This window comes from Lissotriton vulgaris, chromosome 10, assembly GCF_964263255.1.
Source record: "Lissotriton vulgaris chromosome 10, aLisVul1.2, whole genome shotgun sequence".
Classification (NCBI taxonomy): Eukaryota; Metazoa; Chordata; class Amphibia; order Caudata; family Salamandridae; genus Lissotriton; species Lissotriton vulgaris.
In genome coordinates, this window is record NC_141698.1 from 858,762,404 (window position 1) to 858,787,195 (window position 24,792).

At 44.4% G+C, this 24,792-nt stretch overlaps 1 protein-coding gene across 1 annotated transcript in view; it reads left to right on the forward strand.

Moving 5' to 3' along the window:
- Positions 1 to 24,792, forward strand: part of LOC147688908 (peroxisomal carnitine O-octanoyltransferase-like) — a 407,404-nt gene that overhangs the window by 36,802 nt on the left and 345,810 nt on the right. The window lies entirely within an intron of this gene.

The window sequence follows — 24,792 nt, forward strand, 5'->3', positions numbered from 1 at the left end:
ATGTATGTCCTCCATGCAATTAGACATACGAGTCACGAGAAGGGAATTGTTTGTGTAACCAAACGATGGTATTTTACCCATCCATTAGAAAGAAATTATGTTGTCATGAAGGTTTACAACACATAAAAAAGTGCATCACCTTCATTTAAGTTTTTAAAAGGCAGTTCTTTCCATAAAGTATATCTCGAATCGTTGGTAGTTAAGATTCTGACGAGGAGTATTTCTGTCTGCCTTTCTTGTTTCTATATACAGGTACCGAGACATAAGTGGGAGGAAAAAAAGAAAAGTGTGCCTCTTTATTTATAAAGACCACAACATTGGTCTCATATTTAGTTAGGGAAAGCGTGAAGTACCACAGCTTCCCATGTTAACACAAGCACAGCTTACCGTTAGCAAGCGGCTCTTTACGTCTCTGAAGACCACACGTCATTAGTTTCCAGAATAGTTGTAGTCGACATAGAATTCCTATGGACCACGTAATGTCCTTTTTGTGTGTCTTCCCTTCAGGGAAACACTTGCACCATGATCAGGATGCTAAGTATCAGGAAGGAAAGAGACATATAGGAACACAGTTCATCTGTAAGATTTTCATAATAATATCCGATAAGACTTCATTTGCAGCGGGGCAAAAGAGGCACATGTAGGTGAGCTATTGATTCAGAGTAAAACTCACCCTGGTTGTAAACATATTCAGATTTTCGCCGGGAGCTTCAGATCACCGCGTGTATGTTCGCAGTCACTGCCACTCCAATATGAACAGGATTGGCAACTTTCAACAAGGTCAAAAAAGGACTATTAAAAACGCACTGCTGCGTATAGCTTGATGCAGAGGCCATGTTGTTCTGGTTTCTAGGTATACATTTAGTATGATATCATACGAATTGCTGCAGATTTCCCAAAATACTGGTAGTCTTGCAGTACTTTTATATATTTGAATTGCTTTGATTATTGTTCCAGAATGGTTAGTACTCTTAGGCGCCTAGAAGTAATAGGGCGCAAAACCAATGTAGATATACAAAGTAAAAAGACATTCTAGTATTACTTGCAATCAATGTGAGATAAAACATCTGCATGGATTATCTCTCTTACTGGGCTAGTCAAAGTCAAAACGAGCTTTATTCGATTTTAAACATTAAAATGGTAAAAGCAGGCATATAAAAAGAATATATCATCCTATTTTACATATAAAATTCATCAAGCACATATCTTGAATATAAGTTCCTAAAAATTCATGGAATACATGTAAACAATCAATAATTTCTAAAACGTCCCATCTCACACTAATTACTTCCAACGTGTTTCATATCCTGCAATTTAGTTACTAAGGCATTTCCTAGTCCTCAACACACTCTTTAGAAAACGCACCATAAAGCCAATACAGTAGCAATTACCCAACATCTGTAAATGCATGAAGACTGGGCGACATTGCCTCCATCTTCCCTGTTTTAGTAGGGGTATTACCCATCTTCGCCTTTCGTTGCTATAAAATTTACAAAATAGAATTACATGTATTGTAGTTTGTAAGGAAATATTGTCACAGGGGCATCAGCAGAGTTCCCTTGACTAATTGTTAGTAACTGGATGGCTAATCAAGCGACGGAAAGTCCCAAATCTAAATCTTGTTAGTAGATATCTATTGTATCCACCCGAGATACATTACAAATATGGTTGAATTTCGTGTGTTATAGTGATTATTTGGTGCTTAGCACTATAGGTTTATTCATCTCAAGAGTTAACCTATTTTCTTCCAGATGGGTCATACAGACTTTTTTAAAATCCTTCCGGTTAATAGAATTCATGGTATCATGTGAAAAAAAGAACTCTGGGTGTCCGATATCCTGCATATCATTTTTTACATATTTAAGCCATAAGATTTTGCAGGCGTTATCTAATCTCATTGCATCCATTATTATGTCCCTATTAAGGCCAGTGCCAGCAGAAGTCCAAATTATGTGCCAGAGCAACACAGGTTGAACCTTGATTAAAGCAGAAAGATATGAAACTCCTAGTTCGCTGTGACAGTTAAAAACTGGGGCACTAACTGGGACAGCTAAAATAAACCTTAAGAAGGCATTTTCATTGGTGAATTTGTTGGATACTATGGCCATTGATGGTCACCCACTGCCTGCACATTTTAGTGTTATCAGTAGGGGTGGGCAGAATTTGCGAAGTTGCCTTTCGCAAAATTCTGTGGAACGGCAAGAAATGTCTGCGAGCACGCAAAATTTTGCGTGCTCGCGGAGATTTTGCTGCGCCCGTTATAATCTATGCAGGTTCACTCTCAGGGGCAGACGAGCATCGTGCCAGCAGAATGAATCCTGCCCTGCAAATTTATCCAGGAAGATGCCACCGTTTTGTGCAATTCCTCTGATCAGCTGTAGTACTTTCTACTGGCTAATCAGTAGGTGCTACCTCGTTGGGTAAATGTATAGTGCTTTGCCTACACTACAGCTGCGTAAAGGGACAGAGGAGTTGTCTCCAGTGACCATGTGTCTGTAACTTTGTCACCGCACAGAATGGCGCTGAGGTCCCTTGATTGAGCAGTCAATCATAGTGGGGGAATGCCGGGAAGACGTTGCATACCGCTTGTGTGTGTGGGGTGGCGCTGCCTTCAATGCGAGTTCACATGTCTCTTATTTATAAAGGGTCAGAGGCCGATCAGAGCAGCAGATGAGGAGAAAGCAGCCTCCGGGTCACAGTAACTACACGGGGATTGCGCTCGAGAAACTCATGGATGCAAAGACCTCCATCAAGGATTGCAACTAATTTTCGACTGTAAATATGTGGAGAAAGAACACCTGCCCAGCCTCGACCGAGCTCACGATTTTATGGGGGTGATTAATGCATTACTTAATTTGAGCTTCTACTCGGGATACAGCAAGTGCTTCCTGGTGAGGTTTAAAAATACCTCATGCCCCCCGAATTCCGTTCCGCCGCAGATCGCGGAAGTTTTAACATTTTCGCATTCCGCGTGGAACGCAGAAATGCCGAAATTTCGCAAGTTCCGCAAGCGGAATGGAATTTGTTGCCCACCCCTAGTTATCAGGCAGATGATCCCTAAGGACCATCTCACTGTCTCCTAAAGACACCAGGGACATCTCTGCAGGACCCCACCCACCGTGGGCACCCATCTCCTCCCCAAGGCTGCACTAGCCAATTCCTGGGGTGGTGCACCAGTGGGTGCAGTGGTCACTGTGTTGGGACACTTGGGAGTTCCTTGGAAGTGACCCACCTGACCACAGCTAAAACAGGTCTTGGGACCCTTCTACACAGGCTTACCTGGCGGAACCCATGGTCTTTTGTCAGCTGTAGGCTGGAAACCCTTACCTTGGTTCCCTTGTGGATTACTTTGAGGCCCTTTTTAGAACTCCTTCTGTTTACCCTTGTCCCCCCACTCTTCTGCTGGGGACCCGGCCCACCTTTAGCGGAGTCTCCCACAAGACCCTTGTGGACCCTGGTACTGACCCAGAGGTCTGCCTCCACAGCAAGCTTCCTGGGATCAGTCAGCTTACTGTCAATCAGGTGCCTTGGAAAACAACTTCTGGACAAGTGCTCCCATACAATCAAATCATAGAGCGCCTCAATCAATCAATCAGGGGATTTGTAAAACGCGCTACTCACCCACGAGGGTCTCAAGGCGCCTGAAAATCATTCACCTTACTACCCTGCACCCAACCATCCAATGCTCTGCAAATAAAATACACAAATTACACCCAGGTGCTAGACTGCAGCTTCTTAAAATTTCTCAATTTCTGCCTATAAAACTCTGGGGTCAACCCATACCTGGCTACTAAGGCTTCCTTCATGGGGGCATAGGACATCTGATCCTCAATGGGCAATGCTAGCCTTCCTTTCCTTCACCCATAAAGAGGCTCCACAACCCAGCTCCTCAATCTCTCTCAGGAACCCGGTGGGACTTCATCAATACCTCATAGGCCTTTAACCACTGTCCAATGTCCTCATGCTTCATGAACTCCTTAATGACATCTTTGGTAATATATACTTTTCCTTCTACAGGCACTGACGGTGTGCCGCCACCAGAGGGAGAGATCTCTAAGCTCTTTGCTTTCAGCTCTAGCTCCCTCAAAACTCTATCTTGCTCTAAAAGCATCTTCTTTTCCTCCACGGCCAATTTCTTGCCCTCAAACGCCAACCTCTTATTTTCCAAGTCACCCTGGCTCCCCAGTTTGAGCTTGGCAAGTTCCATCTCATGCACTCTGCTTTTCCCCCTGTCCTCCAAATCTTCTGGAGACTGACCCCTTGAAGACACACTGCTGCATTCCTTGGGAGGCACTCCCCCGCCAGTTAGGTCCACTACCCATCCTGCTGCCCTTCTAAATTCTCCCCCTCCACCACAGGATCCTTGATCTGCCCACTGGGATTCCTTGCTTCCAATCAGGCCCTCAGCGCCTTTTGGAACTCCTCCTTCCTGGTGAGGCCTCTCACGGAGACTTTAAATCTTTTGCAGATGGTTGTAAGTTGTGGCACAGTGTAGGTATCAACCCTCTTCTCTTTAAACTCAATATCCACAGATACAATGGATCCTAGTTTGCTCATCGTGAAAATTGGCAGTTTTCAAGATACAAAAAAATCCCAGAAAGGACTCTTCAAAAATGTATGTGGTTGTGTAATGGTCCGCACTCACTAGTAGTGTACACCAATCACGGTATGTAAGTCAGAAATGCAAGTCCAGGATCCTCACCGCTGGACACCAATGTTATGGGGGTCTCTAGTTAGTAGAGGTAGGTACCTTTGTCCAAATAGGGACCCTTGCTTCTAGTCAGGGTAAGGGGGATACACTCCTAAAATAACCCCTGCTCACCCCCTTGGTAGCTTGCCACGAGCAGACAGGCTTTCCTCAAGCGCTGTGTAAAGCATTTGTTAGTACATACAGTAACACAGTGAAAACACTACAAATGGACACCAGACCAGTTTAGAACAATAAGTAATCTTTATCTAAACTTAAAACAAGACCAAACGACAAAAAATCCACAGTACAGTATTAAAAATATTCTTAAAAATAGGTTATTCACTTAAATCAAACTTGTAGCAACAAATAACTCCACTTTGAATTATATGACGTCGTGACAAATAGAAATCCCAAAGTACGGCGCCGACCGCAAGGTGCGTGGCATTGGGCCCAGAGTCACACAGACCCCTAAAGAACAGTACCTTGGAAAAGCGATGAAAACAAAGACAGCTCACGGTGTCAGGGAGGTGCGGCTTCGTTGGTACTGAGCGGCATCGGTTCCTTACGACCCCAGGAGAGGTGTAGACTCTGTTCCTTACTGTAGCGCAGGGGAGGTGAGACGACGGTTCCTTACTGTGTCAGGGAGGTGACGGGATGATGGTGCCAAAACCACTGTTCCTTACGATGTTGCGATGTCAATGGATTCGGGGTCCCCCACGTTGAAGATCGGCTCTGCCATGATGAAGTCAGCTTCGGAGTTGATGCGGCACAGCAGCAGGCGTCGGGCCCAAGTCGCAAGTAGGAGCAGCGCTCATGGCTTTAGGCAGGTTAGGGCATCTCTTGCTGGCGTCTATGTGATACGGCAGCTGGCGTTGTGCCTACGTCGCAAGTTGGAGAAGCGCTCACATTTCGGTGCAGGTTATGGCGTCGCTCGCCAGCGTCGATGTGCCAATTTCCTTCTGTAGCAGCTAAAATAGCAGTTTTAGATGCAGGAGGACAGAAGGGGTGAAGACTTTGTGTTCCTGAGACTTCAGAACAGGAGGCAAGCTCAGTTTCAAGCCCTTGGAGATCTTTTCTTCAAACAGGTGAAAAAGCAAAACAGCAAAGTCCGTTTTCTCCTTTCCTTGGCAGCAAGCAGCCACTGCAGGCCAACTCCAGACAGCAAACAGCACAGGGGCAGTACTGCTCCTCGGCTTCTCCGGCTCTTCTCCTTGGCAAAGGTTTCCTCTTGATTTCCCAGAAGTGATATAAATGTCTGGGCCCCTATTTTTATACACCAAAACCCTTTGTTCTCTGAAGGCAGGGAGTGTCTGTACCCAGCCAAAACCAGTTCTGTTTTCACTGGTGCAGCCTCCTGGCAGGAGGTGGAGACAGCATTGTTGAAGGCAGACTAGGCCTATTCAGATGAAAAGGAAATCTCTTCCCCCTACTCCAAACGCAACCCAGGTCTATTCAGCTCAGTCCTGACTCATCAGACTTCTGGAGCCACAGCCCTCTTCAGCCCCGTTTCATCTAAAAGCCAGACATGCAATACACAAACCTAGCAGAGTCACACTGGATGGTTAGGCAAGAAAATACTCACTTTCCAAAAGTGGTATTTTCAAACAAGGAATGTAAAAATCACCCTCACTAAAAGATGCACTTTAATATTCTGAGTTCATGCATACTAAACGTTATTTTCCCATCATGTTCCTAGGGTCAGTTAGGTTTATAAGATGTTATAAACTAACTTCCCATTCTGGCATATGGAAACAGATAGCCTTGCAATAGTAAAAAACGAAATTGGCAGTATTTCACTATCACAGGGCATGCCATACCTTTCACATACAATGTACCCTGCCCACAGGGGTACCTTGGGCCTACCTTAGGGGTGACTAATACATAGAAAAGGGAAGGTTTAGGGACTGGCAAGTGTGTGCACTTGCCTAGCTGACATGGCAGTCCCAGACTGCACACAGGCTCTGCAATGGCAGACCTGAGTCACATTTTACCAGCTGCTTCTGTGGGTGGCACAATCAGTGCTGTTAGCCCACCAGCAGCATTTGATTTGCAGGCCCTGGGCACACATACTGCACTGTACTAGGGTCTGACAAGTACAGAACTGGCATTTCGGGCTGGACTGTTCCCATGAGGCACAGGGTCAGACTGATTTGCATATGGCCATGTCTGAACTGGGGTGGCAGAGTGGGCTAAAGAACGGTGATGGAATAAACCCAGATCAGTTGACTGGGGGTGAGTGCTTGTATTGTCAACACTCTGTCCATCATTTCCTTTGGTTTTTCTTTGTCCGCCATAAGTTGGCAGGGTATATTCAGACGTGAATCCCTTGCTCACTTTGCCACTGGATTCAAGCAAGCCGGGCTGAAGACGGCTGAAATGCCAGAAACCGGTCCTCTGTAGCTTGTTTCCGGTCCAGGGAAGGCATGGCTTGGCAGTTTGAGCTGGACTGTTCCCATGAGGCACAGGGTCAGACTGATTTGCATAAGGCCATGTCTGAACTGGGGTGGCAGAGTGGGCTAAAGAATGGTGATGGATTAAACCCAGATCAGTTGACTGGGAGTGAGTGCTTGTATTGTCAACACCCCGTCCATCATTTCCTTTGGTTTTTCTAAGTAAATCAAATAGACAATCATGGAATCAATCATAACAACAATTTACACAGGGAGCACTTGTACTTTGGCACTGAACAGCAGTGGCAAAGTGCCCAAAAGATCTAGACCAGCAAATACAGGAGGCAACAGAAGAAATGTTGAATAACATTAATCACTACTAAGAGAGACCCACTACTAAGAGAGACCCACACCAATGGTGCCAGGTCTAACACCGTCCAAATACCCATATTGACAAGGGGAGAGGAAGAATTGCTTTCTTCTCTTTGCTCTCCCTTTTTCCATGTTTGTGCAGGGTTAGCAGGCTTGTAAGAGTAGTGCTCAATGATACATCATTGAAGTTGAATCACATTAATCACTGCTAAGATTCTAACACACGTCTAGATGCATGCCTAATGAGGGTAAGTGTACGGGCGTTTCTGCTATAGTACGTGCATATGATGTGCACAACAAGATTATGAAATAGTTTTTTCCAGATTTGAAGAGACTCATTTTTAAGCTTGTGCTTTGATATTTCTCCCACTGGGAAATATTACTAACAATGTGGGTTAATGAATTTTAAGAGAAACCCACAAATACATAAACCTACATCGAACAACACAAAGCAATACATACTCTTTGATTGACATAATATGACATTGGTTTGGAATATCTTTTCCACTTTGTTATTGTAATACCCTTGTTTTGGGGAACTATTTTATTGAAACACCTTAGCGTAACACTAAAAGTCACAGGCTTGATCTGCATCTGCTATAAAGTACGATAAGAATATGTATTGACAAAGCTGATGTAAGAGTCTACTTTTGAACCCTTGCCCTTCCGCATGGCGAAAGAGTAAGAATTCTTTTAAATAAATAAGTTATATACATACTAGTCAGTTACACTGGGAGATCAGGTGACGGTACACCCACTGTGTGATGGCACTTCATATAAGTGGCATAATGTAAAATATTTATACTGATAATTGATTACTATGATTTTGCAGCCTTGAAAAAGTCCAGGAGGACGAAACATGTGTCGGTGGCAGTGTTTATGAGTAATGATGTATCTGGAAGGGTTTCTGAATTAAACAAGAACCATATACCATTTGTGTTTGGACTAAATTTAACTACAGAGAAATGTGGAACCCAACAAGGAAAAAAAATTAACAAATACAAATTTGACCCTGTGTGCATAGGTGCAACACCAAAAGTGGCTTGGAATTGGCACCACGAAAGAACCACCAGGTACAATAAGACTTTTTACTGTTGTACTGCCGTTCACTGTAAGTAGATGTGCAGACATTAGGCATAGCCCCCATATGCCAGATCTGGGTCACTGTATGTCTGAAGCAGAGGTGACTTTCAAGTTGGGTTGTGTATCATAATCGTATTGGTGAATCTTGCTTCTATTATCTGTGAGTAGAACACGAAGTAGCTCCATAAATAGGTTGTAGATGAGAGGCAACAGTATGCAACCATAGGAGACTCCTCAGGTGATAGTGATCTTTTGTGACTCGGAGGTGCTCTTGTGAACACACTGGTGTCTAATGGAAAGGGAGGACAAGAATCAGTGAAGACATCACCAGTTGATTTCAATCAAGATGGCTGTGTGTTTATAAGGGTGGGATGGTTGACTGTGTCAAAGGCATCTGAGATGTCCGGCTCTATCGATCAAGAGGGCATTGTCAACAATATGTAAGGTAGAACTTTCTGTGCTGCAGTGTGATCTTTAGTCTGACCGGGAGTTGTGCAGGAGATGGTTAGCATTGAGGTGATCTTGGAGTTGATCATGAACTACTTTTTTAAAGATTTTGCTAATGAATGGTGGTGAGTGATGGGCCGGTAGTTGACATGGCCATCAGGATATAGTGTAGATTTCATTAGGAGTTATAGGACCTAGCCTGCCAAAACTTTTGGAAACGTGCTGGCGGCCCATTGGTAAGCTGGCCATCATCCTGGCTAAAGACAGGAAGACTTTTGTATACTTCTACGGTGTACAATACATTTGGCTACTTGTAATTTAATGGGGGGGCAATTTTGGCCCAGGGGACCAGCCACTTATTGGAAGGGGAGGAGGCAGCCCCACCACCCGGGCTGATTTAGTGCCAGGGACCCCATCCCCTGGGGCCTGGCAAACCAAGACAGAGTTCCCTGGTGCCCTCCTAGGGCCCCCAGTGTGCTACGTTGGGGAGCCTCAATGCCCTGTGGTCCGTTCCGACTCCCCCATCTCCAGCAGGAGCGGCAGTGCTCTTGCACATAGGAAGCACCCAAAAATGCTGCTCCCTGCGTACAGGAGCAGTAGTTTCACTGTTTTCCTGCCCGCTTGACAGTACACAAAAAAAGAGATGAAAAGAACACTCTCAACGAACTGGAGCCGTTTTCCTACTCCCACCCGCTGGGAGTGGATTTTCAGTTTACTCTTGCTTGGCAGGAGCTGTCAAAGCTCTCGCCGAGAGGAAGCGAACTGCCATCTCCCGAGGGTGGGCACCTCTGGAGCTAAGGAACCGGCATTGGGGGGTTGGAGGTGCCCAGGGCCATTAATGGCTCCAGGAAGGGGACCATGCGGTCCCCCTCCTTTTAATTGTACAGGGCCAGCCCCAGAGAGGTGGTGGTCTCCTGGGGCCGTTCACCCCCTTCCTCATTATTATAAAGCATACTCCGGGGAGGTGGTGATCCCCAGGGTCAAATATGGCCCTGGAGTGGGACAATGGGATCCCCCACCCTCTTTTAATGTTTTGTGCCCTAGAGAGAGTTGGTGGTCCCCATGGCTTTAGAAAGGCAAAGAAGGGGGACTTTGTGACCCCCTCCCATAATAGTTTTTTTTAAAACATGGAGGTGGTGGTTCCCGGGGCTTAAACAGCCCTTGGGGAGGAGGCCGCATGTGCCCCGTCCCCTTTTTGTTTATTTACGATTGTACCCGGGATTTGGCCCTCCCGGGGGCTAATCATTAAACAAGCACGGGATCTCGCGCTTGTTTTTTTTGTTGCCATGAATTCGCAAATGTTTGTGATTTAGCAGCATAAGATTTAAAAAAATGCTTTTTGGCCCTGGCGGGGCCCTGGAGAACCTCACCACTAGGGCTAGTGGGTCAGGACATTCCTACCCTGACCCCTTTTCTTTATTTTTATGGGTTTTTAGGGACTTGGCTGAGGCCGTATTCCAAAATGGCTGCCAACAGATCCTGGTTGAAGTGTTGGCAGCCAGTCAGATATCTGCATGAGATCAGCAAGATTAGCAGAGGTTCCCTATGTATACAAATGTCTTTTTCAATTAATATCTCTGAAACTACTGAATGGATTTACACCAAATCACAAAAAGCATGCTTTCTGTACCAAGAGCTAGCTTTCTGCCAAATTTGGTGTAATTCCATTCCAATGGGGAAAAGGTGTTTTTACCCCCCTTCCCCTTTTCTCGGCCCTCCCTTGACAGATCAACCCAAAATTTTCAAGACAGCAGCTGCAGTGAGTGGCAAACGAGTTTTGAAATTTCGTGTAGGTTCGTCAAACTGCGGTAAAGTTATTGACATAACAAAAAAAGCTTTTCCTTTTGAAACAAAAGTCTTAATTATAACTACCAACTGCCGACCGCCAGTAGAGCTGAGGTGGAGAGGTGTGGGTATGTGTGTGTATATAAATATGGGTGTATTCACTCACCCATATTTACATGTGCATATTACAAAAACATGCATAGTAAAGGTCCACAATATAATTGAACACATTGTAAATGTACAGAGTCAATGGGCTGTATTACATGTGTGGTAAAGGCATGCGTTGTAGTGTCTGATATTCAGGTAGCAGGGGTGCTGTATAATGCAACTGACACTCTGCCTCACTTCTAGTTGCATGAGTTTCCATCCAGAGGCTGCAGAACTACAGATGCCATTCCCGAACCATCTATGGAAACTTAGTGCCTTGTCCTACCAGATCTCATGGAAGCCAGCTAATAGAGCCTATGAAGGGACATTTCAGCGTTACCTCTCCTTTTAGTCTTGGGGTGGCGAGGAGCAAATCGTCTTTGAGGCATCCTGGATGGCCTTCCTGACTCTGTTAAGGGAAGAGGGATGATAAGAGGTGACACCTGGCAGCATTGTATTTTACTGTATTACAGCAATTAGTACTGTGTGGAACACTGCTGACCGTACCTAAATATTTAGCCAGCTACATTTTGTAGGGTGTGTGGTTGGAAGGCTGTTATCCGATGTGGGAAGTGTCTCTATATTCTGAGAGAGGACCACCAAGGTGCAGTTATCATGTTATGAGATGCTGCATGTCAGTGTGGTGGATGATGCAATGAGAGTGACAGTCACACAGCTTTATGGGTTTTAGTGTATTTACAGATTTGGACAGTCTGCCGGTCCCTTTACTGTATTTGTTATCATTACCGTCTTCTTGGCTGGTTATTGCATTAGGTTGTCTAATCTGAGATTTTGTGTAGTAGTTGTCCTTAGCTGGCATGGTTTAAGGGCGAGAAAAAATGGAAGATCTGCTAGAATGGGCACTTTTCTATCAGCCCATATCTGAGTGTCATTGTGAGATTTAAAGTAGCAGTCAGAGTGCATAGATATTTGGGTCTGCAGTTGTGGATTATATTAAAGTCCTCCCAATTGTTTAAAAGCGTGTGAAAAATCTCTTCAGTTATTCCATGCCTGTTCATTTGATGAGGTCTGTATTTTTGGTTGGACAGTGCAACCTTTAATGCATATATTCCATATGTTAATGTAAGAGGTAGAAGTTACAACTGGCTGCTGACCGCTGAGTATTATGGTCATAGTATTATTATGAGCCATAAATGTTATACATAAAATTACATAACTATATTATGCCCTGGCAAACAATAGGCCAGCCCTTCTTAGCTCGACTGCATATCAAAAGCAGTTTGCTGGTTGGGCTATTTCTAATGTGTCCGGATTGTAAGTTTAAGATTGAGCTTGAGGGTGTGACTGTCTTTCTCAACTCTGGTTTGTGAGTGGTAAAGCTATCTTGCAAATAGCCATGTTTTAACAGTCTTCTGAAGTGTACATACTCCTGGATGCTTCTAATGCTGGCTGGTAGTCAGTTCCAGAGTTTGGCGGCTTTTACTGAGAATGCAATGCATTCTACAGATTTCTTATGGAAAGATGGAATATTGACAAGTGGTGCAAGGCTGGAGCACAGTATTCTGCTTTGTTTATTTTTCTTGAATTTAATTTGTAGGTATTGCGGTCCTTTTCCTTTGAAGAGTCTCTTGAATATTGGCCTTCAAATTGTAGATAGCCAGTGGAGCGATTGCAAGACTGAAGTCATGTGTCCTCTTTGGTGAAGGCAGAGAAGAAGCCTTGGTACATTTTGGATGAGTTGCATTTTGCGCTGGTGTAGTCTGTTAGCACAGTCAAGCTTGGTTAAGAGTATGAAGATGGCTGTCAGTTTATGTCGATATGCAAGGTATGGGAAGATGTGATGTAGTGTTCACTGTTTAGGAGGAACTCTTTGTGACATTATTAAAACATGGTATCAAGTGGAAACACTTTATTGAATAGATCAGAAATAGGAAATGTGCATTGACCTTGCCCATCCCCAAGCCCTCCTTTAACAAACTTTAGCAAATGAGGCAAAGACGACATGTCTGGCATCCTGGTACAGCCCATTCCAATAGGGTGACAAGTCCAGCAGTATACTCCATGTGCTCTGCCATAATATACAACGTAATCTACCAATATTATCCCTGGTGACCCCTGAAGGGGAGACCATTAAGGGAGATAGAGACATTGCCTCACAGTTTGAGAAATATTTTTCAACTCTAGATGCACAGCGCAACACTATACCGCACTAGCTGATGGGGGATTTTTTGCATGACCTTTCCCTGTGTGCCCCTCTCAAATGCAGAGAGACAATCCCAAAAGGACCATCTCACAGCGGGTGAGCTCCCCGCAGTCCCTAAGCAAACTGAATTCTGGTAAATCCCCAGGACCAAACAGCTTTCCACCTGAGCTCTACAAGTCTTTCATTCACACATTGGTGGAATCTCTTCAGCAGGTAGTAGCAGAAGCGGTGAAGACTGTGAAACTGCCCCAGGATTTTCGTGAGATGGTGGTGATTCCTAAGCGGGGCACCTCGTACTGTTCCTCCTACCGCCTCATCTCCTTCCTTGATATGGAGGTCAAAATTAGAGTGAAAGTTTTGGTTGAGCAGCTGGTGGGTGTGAAGCACTCACTAGTTCATTTGGACGAGGCAGGGTTCATGCCGCACAAGGCATAATATAAGACGATTACACAATGTCCTAGCTCTGGCAGTCATGCTATATTGTCCAGTGATGGTACTATTGGCGTCATTTAAAAAAAAGTTAGATTCGTTGGCGTGGGATTACTTGTTTATCTTGCCTAAACCCAAAAACGTCGGCTCCAAATTCCTAAAGTAAGTGTGGCTTCTGTACACAGACCTCTCTGCCTGAGTCTGGGTGGGATGGGAAGTATCAGAGCCCTTCCAGATCCATGAGAGAACCATGCAGAGAGGCCTCCTTTCCCCATTCCTTTTTGCTATAGCCATAGTGCTCCTTGCAGTATGGTTCTGTAGAGATGTCCAGATCAGGGGTATTGAGTGAGACTAAAGGACCTCCAATATGATAGCCCTATATGCGAACGATGTCCTCTCATTCCGGTAGGAGGGCACTCCAACTCCTGCAAAACTTTCAGGGAGATGTCCGGCACCCACATCAGTGTGTCTAAGTCTGCTATATTTCCAGCCAATATCCATAGGATCTAGGGCTTCCAACATTAGGGTGAGTCCATGCGCGCCCCTCCCGCTAGTGACAAGTGTGGTGCTCTATCTATGGATGCTCATCCTAAGACAACTGAGGAGGTAGCATACGTTGAGAGGGGAGACTCTCCTGTGTGAAGCCCAAAGGGATAACCTAAAAGGGATGAGGAAATGAGACACTATAGGTATCTCGAGGCTAGGGCGTGTAATGGAGGGTACAAATATTAAGTCCTACCAGACTTTGCAGGAGGAATTTGGGCTTCACTGCAGTCAATTTTACCAGTATTTGCAGCTCAGACATGCCCTGTCCACATCGTCTCAGACTTGGAAGACCTCCTGCACTTCAACCCATTAGAAGCGAGGTTGTTCATGGGTGAACGGAGGACCACAATGTGACACAGGTTTCATATTACAGAGAACAAGGGTCCTAAGGATTTCCAATATGACAAGAGAATAATAATATAGACTACAATCAGTGCTATATTTTTTCAACGTCCAGCCGGGCGTGAGTTTATTTAAGGAATAATGTAGAATCTTGTTGATCCAAGAAGGACCAAGATAAACGGCGAGATAGGGTACAGTCCTGTACCTATCCCAAAAGGTTAGGAAAAACAAATCAAAGCAAGGGAGATGGAAGAAAGAAAGAAGTTTTTCAGGCAAGAGACAAGTTTTTGAGCCAAGGGGTGACTTGCAATTACAGTAGATAGTTTAAACAAATTCACCCTACAGTGTAAACAATTTCAAGTATACATATTAAATCATATGTTACACTGTATAGCGCGTCGACGTTTCGATCCCTAAGGGCTCATAATAAACTGGGATCATCATCAGGACAGTTTTACAATTAATGCCTGCATTACGATGCGAAAGCCTTTCAGAACCCAAAATTACGGGTATGGTGGCTTAAGACTTTCTTTCTGTCACAGAGAGCTTGATGCTTGTGCTACTGGACGCAGTCGCATGGAGTTGGAAGTGTTTGTTCTGACCGGAGGAGAGAAAATTCCAACCGGTACGGGGAACAGGATGCTTGCGCTACTGGATGCAGTCGCATGGGGTTGGAAATGGTTGTTCTTACCGGAGGGGAGATAATTCCTGCCGGTTCGGTGGACAGGATGCTGGCTACGTGTGAAGTAGCCGTCAAGGGGGAGTTTCTTTTTGGTCGAGTTTGTTCCGTATTGAGGGAGAAGGTAGTCTCCTTTAAATTAGCTCCCACGAGGTTGCTTGCTTCTGGATCGAAGCGACGGCGGGGAGGGTGAAGCTCAATGGACTTCTACCCCCTTTCCCTGGCAGCGCGAGTCCGCTCTATTAGGGTGAGTCCATGCGCGCCCCTCCCGCTAGTGACAAGTGTGGTGCTCTATCTATGGATGCTCACCCTAAGACAACTGAGGAGGTAGCATACGTTGAGAGGAGAGACTCTCCTGTGTGAAGCCCAAAGGGATAACCTAAAAGGGATGAGGAAATGAGACACTATAGGTATCTCGAGGCTAGGGTGTGTAATGGAGGGTACAAATATTAAGTCCTACCAGACTTTGCAGGAGGAATTTGGGCTTCACTGCAGTCAATTCTACCAGTATTTGCAGCTCAGACATGCCCTGTCCACATCGTCTCAGACTTGGAAGACCTCCTGCACTTCAACCCATTAGAAGCGAGGTTGTTCATGGGTGAACGGAGGACCACAATGTGACACAGGTTTCAGGCAAAACAATTCTCTGAAACCCGCTTGAACAAGTCATGGGCTTGCCCACAGACGAGGAGTGGGCCGAGGCTAGGGCAGCTCTTCAGCCCTCAGCGATCTCCTCCAAAACTGCGCTTGATACAACTGAAGCTCCTCCACACAGCCTACCCAACATAAATTATGGTGAATGGGGTGATAGCTTCCCCAGCCTTTCTTGATTGTGCAGAGCCATGGGGGAACCTCCTGCACACAACCTGGAGGTGTCCTACATTATCATGCTAATGGTTGACTGGGTCTTTCCTGTCTGGGGTAGGTTCTGGGGTAGATGATACCACAAGACCCTAAGTAGGTCCAACTACATGTTGACTCTGATCTAGATAACAGCAGGCATAAGCTCACATTGCTCTGTCTCAGACTCTCAGTGGCAATAAGGGACATTGCTGCAAATGAAGCGAGGAGATGCCTCCGACAGTGGAGGAGTGGAAGAGAGGAATGGAATCATGTATGGACATTGAAAGACCAGCCTATGAGGCCAGAGGCTGTCATAAAAAATGTACGAAGATTTGGGAGGGACGTGGCAAGACATAGAGAGGTGGACCTCCTATAAGGAAACATCAGGGCAAACATACTTGAGACTGAAATCCACACATATACAGGGTGAAATTGAGTAGCCTTGGGTGGAGGGGCGGACGTTGTTTCAAGTACTGTTTTTTTGGGAACGATCTTTGATAAACAAGGGATGGGAGGGACCATAAGATATGCGTCTTAGTTTTTCTTTTCGACTGTTCACAACAAAGTACAATACACGCGGTTTTATTCTGCAAGCTTTACACTATCGAGAGGTTAAGATGGTTAAAGCCATTATTAAAACAGGGAGGCTGGAGGCAATGCCGCCCTGCCTTTATATATTTGCAGATGTTGGATAGCTTTTATTGTATTGGTTCTATGGTGGGCTACCTAAAAAATGTATTCAGGGTAAGGAAAACGATCAATTAGTGAATTCTGGGAAGAGTGTATTGGAAAATTTACCCATGGTATCTATAATATGTTTATAAGTAGATCATGAATTTATTAGTATTACCCGCTCACCTGCTGCATATAAATGTATTTTTTAATGTGATATTTGATGATGAATTTTTTTCTTCTGTATGTATGCTTTTATGATTTTAACACTTAAAATCGAATAAAGCTCGTTTTGATTTGATTTGAACTCCCGCCAGAAGCGTACCGACCCTCTCAAGCCCTCCACTACCATACCGATATTAGACACCAGAAATTGATTAGCGGTGTCTGCTAGTCTGACCCCCAAGTATCAGGGTGCTGACCGCACCCAGGGAAGCCCCACCTCCGGAAGTACTTCGTCCATGCAGAGGGCCAAGCGTCCAAACGGGACCAACTTGGACTTTCCCTGGTTGATTTGCAGGCCTCACTCACCTCCAAACCCCGCCAGGATGTCCAATAACACTGGTATTGCTGCTCCCGGGTCCCTGACATACACCAGGGTATCGTCTGCATACACCACGTGATTAGTCTTGCCTACCCTGATCCTAAATGGTGCCATCCTTGCCCGGAGATTTATCGCCAGTGGCTCCATTGCCACCACGAAGAGCAACAGCGATAGTGGGCACCCTTGCCTGGTGCCCCTGCGCATTCGTAAGGCCTGAGATACTAGCCGCCAAACCCTAATCCTAGCATTCGGTGCCGAGTACAGCAACTGCACCCATTGCAAAAACTGGTCTCCAACTCTGATTGCCCGCAGAACATCTCACAGAGTTGTCAACCCAACAGAGTTGAACACTGGTTTGATGTCAAGGAGAACAATCGCGCACTCTTCCAATTGGAGCACTGGCGAGTGCAAGACATGAGACAGATGTCTAAAATTCATAGCCATACTCCCTTTAGGGATAAAACCTGCCTGGTCCAAGTGAGCGAGGCGCTGCAGGCATGGCTGCAGGTGCATGGCCATTACCCAGCTAAGAATTTTCATGTCAATGTTCAGCAGGGATATGGGCCTATATGACCTTGGAAGTTGGTCTTCCCTGCCCACCTTAGGAAGAATCACCACCACCACCTCATTCATGGAAGGCGAAAGCGCCTGTGATTGGAATGCTTTGTTATATACCTCAAGAAGGTAATTAGCCAAGACGTGCATATTTCTTATAAAACTCCTCCGGTAGACCATCACTACCCGATCTCTTTGCCGATTTCAGAGACTTAATCACTCTCAATATTTCCTTTTTCGAGAGCAGCTCGCCCAGCAGACGTCCCATCTCAGCCTTTCAAACAGGGGAGCTGTAGGGTATTAAGGAATTCCCCCAGCTCCTCCATTGCCGGAGCCCGACGCCTCTCATAGACTCCAGCCAAATGGTCCGCCAAGATATCTAGAATTCCAAGCTGACTGTATATGATGCTTCCATCTCCCGACCTCATCTGCACTATAGATGAGGTCTGCATCTCGTTGAAACGGGGAGTGGTCTGAGAGATGCCTCAGGAGATACGTTACCTCCTCCACTCTGGGCATCAAAGTCTGTGATACCAGTATCTGATCTAGCCTACCACACGTTTTGGAGGCCGGAGTATAACATGAGAACAACCGTGATGCCAGGTGCCAAATCCTCCACACAACAAGCGAGCCCATTTCCCTCATCACATCCAAGAGAGCCCCCATCATGCCAGGCTTGGTGTTCGCTTGAGGGGAAACATGGTATCAAGGATAGGTCTGAATCCATGGTTACCCCTAGATTTCTAACTCGTCTTTTAGTTGTTGGAGGGGCTTCAAGTTCCTTAGGCCACATGGTGGTAGGCTGGTATTTTTGCAAAAGGCCACAGTTCATAATCTTGGTCTTACGGTATTGAGCTTTAGATGGTTATTCATAAATCATGTGTTTATGGCAGAAAGGCAGTCATCAAGTTTTGGTTGTAGACGTCTTCTGGGCTATCCATCTTTAAAATGATTTGGGTGTCATCTGCATAGTTGTAACAGGTGGAGTTGAATGATTTCATCAGGTTTGGTAAGGGGTTTAGGTAGATGTTGAATAATAGAGGAGATGTAATGGATCCTTTTGGGACATCACAGTGGTGTGTGAGGAACTGAGGTGAAAAGTGGTTGAAAAACTACACTTTGTCTGTGAAAAAAGAAGCAATCCATTTAAGAGCTTTTTCACAGACTTCGAGATAAGAGACTCTTTGTAGTAGTATGTGGTGGTGGACAGTGTCAAATGCAACTGATAAATCCAGAAGCAACAAGGCGGCTATTCCATTTTAGTTCATTGTGAGATCTAGATCATCATCTTAGACAGATATGATGGCTGACTCTGTGCCGTTTCCTGGTCTGAAGCCGGAACCGCTGGTCTGACATTGTCATTATGTTCTATAAAGTGTGGGAGTACAGTAAACACTGCTTTCTCAAAAATGTTTCCTAAGAATCGTCAATTTGATACGGGCCTGTAGTTTGCGAAATGGTTCGCAGTTTTTCTTTTTGAGGAAAGGTCTTCTGTAGGACGTATTCAGATCAGGTGGGAATTAACCTAGTTCGAGGGACTTGTTGAGTAGGATGGGTGAAGGATATCTTTAAGGATTTTTGACAGTGCTGGGTCAGATGGTGATCCTAATGGTGTGGCTACAATATAGTAATGAGGAAATCCTTTTGGGACAGGGTTTTGAAAGAGTGCTATGATGGATGATTACTGTTGTGTCTTTCTGTGGTGATTAGGTCTTGTGTTGTTGTGGTGTTGTAGTTACTTTTTCTAATAAATGTAATTTTTACTTTATACATTTTTTAGATTAAATCATTGGGGATTTTGTCACAGACGTTTTGCGAGGGTGGTTCTCTGTGTTTTGGCACTATGGATTGCTGAAATCGGTTAGAAATGTATGGCGTTCTTTGAAAGGGCAGTTAGCTTCAGTTATGCTTGGTAAGTAGTAGTGTCTTTTTGTAGCTGTAATTGTTCTTCTGTAGGCTCCGTTATAGTACCATAGTGTGCTTTTGTCTGTTTTATCTCTTGCTTTTTTCCACTTGCATTGTAGTATGTTGTGTTTTATTTTTTTGCTGCTGTCATTAATCAGTGCAGATTTCTTTTTGTGATAAACTGTGCATGTTGGTTTTGTTGGTATCTGTTTGTCCAATGCAGTAGATATACAGTTGTAGAAGGTGTGTATGTCTTTCGGCCACATATTTATTGGAGTTCTTTCAAGATGGGTGTTGGGTAGTTGGATGTCTATTTATTTCCAATGTTTGCATACGTTTGTTGTTGTTAGTTTTTGGTATCTTTAAAGAGTTGTCGTTGATATATGTGTGGGTCTTGAAAGACATTGTGGATGCTGCAGCTCATGGGGGATTTGTCTGTAACTATGGCTTATCCTAAAGGTGCAAATGTAACATCTAGAATATCTAGAATAGCCACCAAGAGGATCATATGAATCGGGAGCTAATTAGTTGTCTGTGATTTTTACTAAAATGCAGTCAGTCACTTTTAGAATTGCTGCACGAATACGGTTATCGCCGCTGTTGTATTGGAGGAGGTTGTGCCGGGCCGTGACGAATGAATCGCGAGCCGAGTTGTTGACAACGGATGGGAATTTTTCCCCTTCATTTCTTGGGCCAAAAGGGACGCTACAGTTTTGTAGGACAAATTACGAAGCAATTCTAAAAGTGACTGACTGCATTTTAGTAAAAATCACAGACAACTAATTAGCTCCCGATTCATATGATCCTCTTGGTGGCTCTTCCAGACACCAGTCACAAACATTGCAAACATTGACATCGACCTCCATGTTGCATACTTCTTTATCACAATTTTGGGAGGTATATACCCCGACGGGCACACTGAAGTTTTGATTACCTTACTGACTATGGTCCTCACTTGCGGTCCTGTATTATTTCTGAGAAATACCGTTTCCTGGACATTTTCTAGATATCAAGCATCCAGTACCAAGACCTACTTTTGAGACCGATGTCTCCAGAATTTAGAACATAACATCACGACTATTCAAAATCTGGAAACCGTTTGGAAGGTATATACCCCGATATGCATACTGAAGCTTCGACTACTTAACTGACTGTGGTTTTCACCTGTGGTCTTCTATTGTCTCTGAGAATACCCTTTCTTGGACACTCTCTAGATATCTAGTATCCAGTACCAGGACCCACGTTTTGAGACAGATATTTCCAGAAATAGGACATAACATTGCGACTTTTTCAAAATCTAGAAACCGCCCTGAAGAAGTCCCTAGTGGACGAAACGCGTCGGCTGTTCAACCCTTGCCCATCACGTCTTTTGGAATAAAAAAGAATCAAAATCAAGGAACACTACTCCTGTGTCTTATTAGAGTTATAATCTATCCTGTTGCCTAAATTTGTGTTGTGCACCTGTGCGTTTATGTATACGTTGTAAAATATGTTCTCTATATCTTAATCACCTCTTATTTTATTTTTCAATCAGTGCTTTAAATGGGCCGGTACTCACCGGTACTGAGTACCGGCACTTCTCAAATTTATCTCTCTGCGTACCGGCACTTCTCTTCTGCCCAGGAGAGTACCGGTGATAGAGCGCGCAGGTCACCTGACTAACTTAATTACCGGATAATGCACACTTGGGCCCATAAAAATTATATTTCACCATTTATTTAATCAGGTAACCTACACACTATTATCAGTAATTCAGTTCACTTTGGTTTCCTCGTTACAGGTACCTACGATCATAATGGATCAGGGAGCTAGCTGTAGGAGTAAGTAGACAACACAATACCATATACTGTTGAATAATGTTTGTACTCTTTATAATAACCACAGACTCAAGAAGTTTTATAAACCTTTATCTAATCATAATCATCATCATATGCCATGAGCAAAAGATTAACCCAGATCAAACTATCTATAACTAGAATTAGAAATATTGTATTGCTATGAATGAGAGCAAGAATCATTTAAAATTCGAAAGTAAAGGGAAGGAGAAATAAGGAACACGCTATTTTAGATTAACAGACTTTAACCATTTCACTAAAGGCGGGTAAAGAAAGGGAACATACTAATCACAGTAGACTTTCGAAACCCATAACGGTTCAAGGAAAACGAAACTCATGTAATTTGACTCATCCAGATGTGCTTAGTTTCTAAGGGAGGGTAAGATTGGAACAAACAACAAAATAACGATTTAGCATTTGACTAAAGGTAGGTAGAAAAGTGGAACATGCTACATAGAAAATAAATGTATGAAAATCCCATTTATAGAGCAACAGGGAAAAGAGAAAAAGGACGTGTGCAATTATGCTTTATTTGAGACAAGAGGAAGGAAGTGTAGGAAACGAACACCCACATATATTTATATTTACCTAGGATAAATTGAAGACTAACCCTGGCCACGGGTCAGTTTGGAAAGGCGGGAAAGGACCCTCAAGGACTTAGGTTGCCAGTAGGCGAGCAGGTACAGCTCATGGACAATCAGGACAGGATAACCCCAGGATTTGGATCAGGACCGGGTTCACCAAAGGGTATGACCAACACCTGCAGCTTCGGTTGCAATGCCTGCGCTACTCTCTCTCTGCAAGGAATCTGCCAAATAACCCCGATTGGGTTCTCGAATCTCTCAGAAAAGTGCTTCACCAGCACTTAAGGTTCCCAAAACCCTGACTGGGTCTGTGGAAAATACGGACAGAGTGCTCCGCAGCTCTCTATATCAGTCACCTACAGAGTGAGTTTTGTCAGTGACAGGTCAGCTATTCGGACAAGTCGGACAATTTCTCTAGCTAAACCTAGGCTAGGTATACTGTTTTCGGGTCAGTGTACCACCCACCAATGTTGCAAATGAAAGGTTCCCCAAATTCTGATTGGTCAAAGGAGGAGGTTAAGTCATCACACCACCTTCATTTTAGACTTTCTCAGGCTTAATATTCAATTTTCGTACCCACCCCTTAATTTCTAGCTTCCCATGACATATGATTTACAGTGAACAATAGAGTATACATAGGTTAATACAATTGTATCAAAATTAGATACAAGTCAGCTTCGTCTTGCTGGGTAACAGGTCGATTCCCAGGAGCATCTTGGCTTTGGCTGCCAGCTGGCTGGGTTCCACTGCTGCAAGGTTCATCTCCCCCATCACGTGACAAGTACCATACGGGCTCTTCAAGATGGAGTAGCAAGCGCCTCCCAGGCCCAGAGAATACGATACATGAAAAGCAAGCGAAAACAATTTAGAAACACAGAAAAAATGAATATACTGTATACCATGATTGGCTATACTACACGCCTTACTTTATAATAACTATAGCATTAGGGTAAGTGTAGAACAAACAGCTTTGCAAAAGCGGCAATGCAAGCATAGAGCATATGAGAAAACAAAGCAGCCATCTTAAGTGCACTGCGCATGAGCAACAAATTCCCACCAGAACTGCGAGTGCGTCACATCACATGGGTACGACCGACGCATGCGCAGACTAATTTCCCGCTAAGCAGCGGCCATTTTAGAGGCAAGCGTATTACGATTAATAAACACATAAGCAAGCTTCACTGGGACACCCCGTGTAGTGTAAAATGTGCAATATTAGTAAGACAAACAGATTGATTACAAAGTTAAGGTTATTTGAGGTTCTTGATACAAGCAAGTCGTGTAACGTGCGAATACTTGCTCCATCACCGGCACTCACAAAAAGTAAGACTCATTGCCTGTGCTGGTGAGCCGGAGTGGAACGTGTCTCTGGCAGCCAAGGCGCTGATCTGCAGCCCCGATCTGAGCCCCAGCTGAGCTATTCAGCAGGGCTCATTTGAATATTGTCTGGGTGCTCACCGCCACTCTGCGCTTGACAGAGCAGGGTCCGTTTAGGCCCTGTGCTGTCAATCACAGTCACACTATCCTGTACATTTGTGCAAACAGGTGTCAGATGACAGAGGTTTCCGAGGGAGTAGTCAAAAAGAGCATGATACAACGAGTCACAACTTTCATGGAGAACCTGATGAGGCAATGAACGTTGTATTGATAGTGTAAATGTTATGGCTGGATGAGTGAACAAGGGTGGATGTATGGATGGATGGATGAATAGATCGATGGATGAGTGAAAGCATGGATGGCTGGGTGAAAGGGGGTGGATGATTGGATAAAAGGGCGGATGATGGGTGCATAAGTGAAAGATTGGATGGATGAATAAAAGGGAGGGAGGATGGATGAAAGGGTGGATGATGGATGAGTGAAAGGAGGGATTCAGTGAAAGGATGGATGGAATGAAAGGGTTGATAGAATAAAGGAGTGAAAGGGTTGATGGATAGATGAGCGAAAGGATTAATGAATGAGCGAAAGGTGGATAAAGAGATGGATGAGTGAAGGGATGAATGGATACGTTTGGAGATGGATAGTTTGGATATAAAGGGGGACAGACGGAATGGTCAAAACTGAATGATGAATGAAAGACTGAATAGACGACACAATGTAAAGGTTAAATGGCGGACATCAGCTGGTAAATGGTAGGAGGAAAGAATGAATGGATAGATCTATGGAAGAGACAAGAGCTATCTTCTGGGGAGGGTCATGATGATTTGCTTCATTTACATTGTGCAATAAGAGCTTTGGGTCGAAGAGGGGGTATTTTCAGTGGGTGAGTGAATGGCTGGATGAGTGAGCAAGGGTGGATGTACATATGGATGCATGAGTGAAAGCATGGATTGTTGGGTGAAATAGGATTGATGATTGGATAAAAGGGCGGATGATGGGTGGATAAGTGAAAGATTGGATGGATGAATGAAAGGGAGGGAGGATGAATGAAAGGGATGGAGGATGAATGATTGAAAGGAGGGATTGAGTGAAAGGCTGGATGAAATGAAAGGGCGGATGGAATAAAGGAGTCAAAGGGTTGATCGACAGATGAGCGAAAGGTTTGATGAATGAGCAAAAGGGTGGCTAAAGAGATGTATGAGTGAAAGGATGAATGGATAGGTTTTTAGTTGGATGGATGGATAGGTTTGTATATGAAGGGTGGACAGACAGAATGGTGAAAAACTGAATGATGGATGAAAGACAGAATAGATAACAGAATGTAAAGGTTAAATGGTGGACATCAGCAGGTACATGGTAGGATGAAAGGATGAACGGATAGATCTAAGGAAGAGACAAGAGAT